Here is a 6,034-nt window from a genome sequence, read left to right as displayed (position 1 = left end):
GATCTGTCAATGAGTTTCTTCACAGCAGCTGCTTAAGTCGGTACACCTTTGATATTTGACAATGTCTAAAAATAGTAAATAACAATAATAAATTCGTGTGCGAAATCGTTGCAAATGTTTGAAACTGCTTACGGGAACTCAGTTTTATTAAAAACAAAAAAAGCCTCCAACGACGGTGAAAAGATCGTTGAAGACATGCCTCGTTCTKGACGACCTGCGGACATCTTYATCTGACGAAAATATTAAGAAAAATAAAGGATACGGTGCTTGAAAATCGTGGGGCAAATATTTTTTTTTATATAATACTCGTATTAAGAGATTTTGCTGGATATTATGGATATGAAACGCGTTCTTGTTCGACTTTTTTTGAAAAAAAAGTACCGTAAACGGGTCTCTTTGAGCAGGCTTGATTGTACAAATTCCCTTCCTCATTCATGAATAAAATTATAACTGTCGATGGAACATGGCTTTATAACTTTTACATGCAAAGAAGTCAACATGGGAATGGAGGGCATAACGGAGTCTAAAGCAAAAAACCGCGTCCAAGCGTCTCACAACTCAGCGTGATGCTCATTGTTTTTTTTTATACTCGTGGTTGATGTATCAAGCATATGTTTCGGAGGGACACACGTTCAACAAGGAGTTCTAGTTGGACATATTCTTCTTCCCCGAACTGAAACTGAAGCTTCGTSKRMCTCKTTTTCAGTYMATCGAARAGATAAATKCGCTGAAGGAAYTGAAGACCAACCCAARAAAGATTTCTAACTTTAAAAAAAGTATTGCTAATTTTTTAAAACAAAAATTTTCATTACTAATATCACATGCCAACACACTGTGCCACCAAAAAAATTGTTCGTTCAAAACGAAAAGAGCCAAGCTGTAGACCAGCAGCTGGCAACCACTTGAAGTTGTCATCACCAAAACTGATGACCAGGAGCGGCAACAAATGACTGTGCCGAATATGCTGAAGTGGGTAGTTACGCATACTGACGTTAGCAAATGTGCCTGACGATCAGTGTGTGGTTGTCTGAAGGCTCTAACTGCTGTGCAAGCCAAGTGGCCTTGCTGCCAAATGACACTGGCGACTGCTTAGGAGACGATGCAGGCGGGCCGAAAAAATGATGACAGCGAAATATTTTCACGACAAATGAGTGAACGCGTGTGTTCTGTGCACATTATGAATGGTTGTGATGGGAAAATGGATTGCTACCGATTGCAAAATCACACTATATTTCTATGAAACAAGTGTTATACATAGATTCTGATATTTAATATATAACAACTATAATTTATATATATACACGCATATAAATTTCCTCGGTATGTCTATATTTACATATGAAACTAAATTTGTCTGTTAGGCATATATAAAATGTGYTAATTGGCTTTTTATGCTCTTCTATTTAAATTCTCATAAAATTTTAAGTCACAATTTCGGCAGGTCAATTTGTCACATGCCTACTTTTAGGCGCATTAACACTGTAAGTTATTTCTTTTGTTGTTTTCCTGCAGACGGTAAACTTTTCCACACTTGCTTGTATTCAATTGGAAAGTTGTGCGATAAGAGTTTATACTTAGAACGCTTGTGAGTGAGCGCTAAATGCATATTTTACGTATTAGCGCGCCACTTTTCGGCATTTAGTGTCGCTCTTTGTTTGCAATCAAAATCTCATWAAATTACACCGAAAAAGATGYCTGATAATTCGAGCGAAAAAATATGTGCTCAAATTGAAAAGTAATGCGCTAATCATGAACTGCTGGCATAGTTTAACGTTCACAATTATTTGGTATGCCAGGAAGTGATTGCTTGGCGCATATTCAAAATTTTATTTTTTTGCGGTTGCTCATGGTTTTTGGTCAAATTTTTTGCCTTGTGACAACTGCTGCTCCATAAGTGGTGATTTCAAGTATTCTTTGTGCTTTTGCAGCTTGTTTTTCATAAGGCTTCAACCTGCTGGCTAAGCTTTCAGATTTCGGCACATTGGTCTCGTTTAATTTCTGGTCATATTATATTGCTATAAATTTATCTATTTGTATAGAAGAAATTGTGTTGTTGTCCATTTGTTTTCTGGTTTTCGGCTTTAATAAATTTAGAAATTCATGTGTGTAAGGTTTGTATGTTATATAGAGTATAGAGCAAGTTTTCAACTGATTTTATCCATTTTAGAAACGAAGGTGGGTGTAAAGAAAAACAAGTACTCAATTATAATAAAATAACTCACATATTTTCTAATGTATGCGGTATAAAGTCACCAGGAAGTTCGATTTTCTTTCTATTAGGTATATGGAAGCTAATTGAATAATTGAACCGACCAACCCATTTTAAACTAAATAAGCATAATATTATTCGGTAAGATTCTCTCTGAATTTCTATAATCATAGATCATATCTTATGGACTGACTGCTATTTTCGATATAATGTTCCTACTTGGAAATTCGATCCACGTATTCGGTACTTGAGGACTTGAATAGTTTTTGTCCGATTTGAAAACTTTTTAGTCATTAGATGGTCTACTTGAAGCGCACTGTTAGCGCAAAGTTTTAAACCGATGTATTTTCTAGTTCCTGTTTCCCGAGGAAGTGTGGCTGAAGTCCAATTTCTTTACATTGAATTTTAAGATATTATTATATCGTTTACAAATCGTTCAACTTTATCATAAAAATTCACGTTCTGTARAGAWTGTGTTTYCTCGCGCTTCGCTAAAGTTATAGTCTATATAATCGGCCTAATGAGCGCAGTATCCGCAACACCAGCACCTATAATGAGACCCAGCATTATTTACTGGATAATACTCGACCGAATAGATCACRTCTAGTAAGTAGTGGAGAAAATATTGCAGCAGTGGCTGAGAGCGTCCACGAAGACCATGAAAAGGAGCTAATCTTAGCAACTCGGTCTTACGTATAAAACAACTTGACACAATTTACGTCAGGAACTGAAACCGTTGCCTTTGCTAAAATCAATTAGTACTTACTAGTTTTCTCCACAACTTAAAATTTGAAAGCAGCGCATTAGGTGTGGGAGAAAGGGTAATCTCAGGGTTTGATACAAGAAATCAAGTATGGAGTTATTATTGCTCTAACTGACTCTATGAAACCTCGCACCAAACATGACCAGTGGAGACGGATTTGAAAATTACAATTCGCACATGATTCGTGCATAAGAAGGATTCGTAAAAGAAACTTTTGTTTTACAAGATGAAAATAAAAAGCTCAAAAACTTTAATATTTAATATTTTAAATTTACAGGTAAGGTGAAAAAGTATATTTTCACTGTCTACAGTTTTGTCATATAATTTTTATCTATTGCAGCCTTAGTAGCTTCAAATGGAGTTACATCGATTGTACCCTTGACAATTCAACAATACCTCTCCCCTTCTTTTTCCTAACAATACATCATGCGTAAATAGTTTTTCCTTTAATTTTTKTACTTTTATCCTCCTTTTTGTTGCTTATAAAATTTGTTCCACTGACCTACATGAAAGATATATTATAATATACCGAGAATCCAACGATCTATCGAAAAACCTGAAACAAATTTAGGATATCCAGCTGCAGATATGATTATATGTCACCATTTTCAAACTCTTCACTGAAAATTGCGCTGAAAATCGTCCACTTTTTYTTAGACCTTCGAAGAAATCCATTCTCTTACATACTTACATTCACATAAATATGAAAACGCATACGTGTAAYGCTGCACATCCTCGGCTTGCCTGCCTCCCACTTAGTTGGCGCATTCACTTTTGCCTAACAATCATTTGGATCAACAGCTGCTGACAGCTTATTGTGCCCGCCCGTCGCTGGCCATCAGAACTTTGTTGTTGTTGCTTCTGGCGAGGCGTGAAATTCTCTTACAGAAACTGTTGCTAAGGCTGTTGTTGCTGTAGCTGCTCGCTGTTGCTACTGGCTGCCTGTGACAACTACAAAGTAGCCATTGAGACTTCGATAAAAGCGACCAACGCTTCTAAAATGCGGACTGTGACAACTTCCACTATAAAATTTGCTTTATCRGTGTGCAACTTAGTCTGGAACGACCGCAAATTAAATTACATGAAGGCTGTGAAGTTCTGATTTGAAAGCATGAATTTTAGATGAACTTGAATGGCATACATGCCAAAATAGTAATAGTAGTGAAAACGAGAGCTTATCAACATATTTAACAAGAGCTACGGTCAAAACTAGGGAGTTGATTTCAGCTTTTGGCAATATTATCCGACTTTAGTGGCATTGTGTTTGTTGTTGGTAAGTTGGAAGCAATAACAAGAAATGTAAAACAATTGCACGCGCATGTAATCACTCTTTCAACCAAACTCGTTTGCACAAATAATAATTTTTTTTTTTTTTTTTTTACCCTTGAAAGTTGACAGTGCGTATACGTAATATTTGAAGTAGTTGAAATTCAGGAGTAAACGGTTGGGGGCAAAATGCAAGTCAACCGCATTACACGCCACTCATGGTGAAACCTTATGCATATATTGTAAACAAATGGAGTTTGTGAAAGTTGAGAGGGTGGTTATGAGGTGAGTAAGTTTGATTGAGGTGAGGAAGAGTTGCTCAGCTTGAACGACAGCTTGTTGTGCGCATCATTAAAAACTTTTCACACACACAGGTCTTCACGATATGCTTTAAATGTGTCGGTGGCTTAGAGGATGGGGATTAAACAGAAAGGAGTTAACAACAAATTTGAGAAGCTGCGCTAAGTGAAGCTCACCACTGAAAGCATTGTGGTAATAAAACGAGGTGGTTGCCATTTTGACATTTATAAATGAAAACTTATGTTGTAAGGTTAGAAATGGAATGACATGTTGGAGGAAAATATTCACAACGCAATGAGCTGTGAGGGTGGTAAGTACAAGTGAAAAAGTTGAAAAACAACCCGCAAANGGTTACATGACTGAGTGAGCAATAAGTGGAAGCGAAATTGTTTTTTTTATTGTAAGTGCTCACGACCAAGATAGTTTACGAAGAATATTTAATTACCTATTTTGCAGTGCAGTAACAGAAGTGAAACTAAAATGTTTAAAAACAATAAAACAAGTTGGCAGTAAACAAATTATTTTAAACATATAAAGAAATGCCTCTTTAATATGAATTTTTTGAACCCAAGATAGCAAATGGCCAAAAAGTATACAAATAAAATTAAGAGCCACTCAATTTCTCAGCAAAATGTACAGTGTTAACTCAAGAATCTACGTTCAACCACGCACTGTGTTTGGGAAAATGCGTAATTATGCCGCTGAGGTGATCGGAGATGCCGTACAAGTTTGAAATATGAACTTGAGAAATCTTATTCACACTTTCTCAGCAATTATTTTTAGATTTAGCACTGTAATATCAGTGATGTTTCAGAGTTGTTATAAAATTAAGTTTAAGTTATAATATTACAAATAGTGACAAGCATTTTAGTATTTTCTTTTTAATGCTGTGAACTTGTGGAACACAAACTATGGTAAGAATTTTAGAATTATATCGTAAAATAAATGATAAAAGATTAAATATTATTTGTTTACAATTGCGTAGCAGTAGCACAACGTTTAACAGTAATCTACAACATTCAATCGCTCTGTTTACTTTGGTAGCCTTTGGAAATATCTTTTTTATATTAGTGAATTCGTTCATTTTTCGAGAAAATGTATTTTTAGACTCGTTAAGCAACCCAAGGTTTGAAATGTTTTTAACATTTCTATAACTACTTATTTGTAGTTGGACTTGCAATCCACACTTATTTTTGAGAATCCGTCAGCAATAAGCCGTCTAATTTCTGCTCAAAGTATAATCTCCCACCTGACTGCAGGATCAGTCATCTACCTAACCGATATTTTTAAATTACCACACTTGCCAACCTTCTGTGAACTACAAAGAGTCATTTGAAGAACTTTAAAACTGTTTAAGAGAGGAGCTACCTCTTGAATTTTCAAAATATGAAAAAAAAAATTCAATCAAATAAATTGAAAATCTATTCAAAAATGTAGTCCCGAACTTTTATTGGCTTACTCTAAATATTTTCGAAGGAATAGGCCCCAGAACCACG

Source organism: Bactrocera latifrons, unplaced genomic scaffold (genome assembly GCF_001853355.1).
Source record: "Bactrocera latifrons isolate USDA-ARS-PBARC rearing strain unplaced genomic scaffold, ASM185335v1 scaffold_61, whole genome shotgun sequence".
Classification (NCBI taxonomy): domain Eukaryota; kingdom Metazoa; phylum Arthropoda; class Insecta; order Diptera; family Tephritidae; genus Bactrocera; species Bactrocera latifrons.
This window is presented reverse-complemented; position numbering follows the sequence as displayed.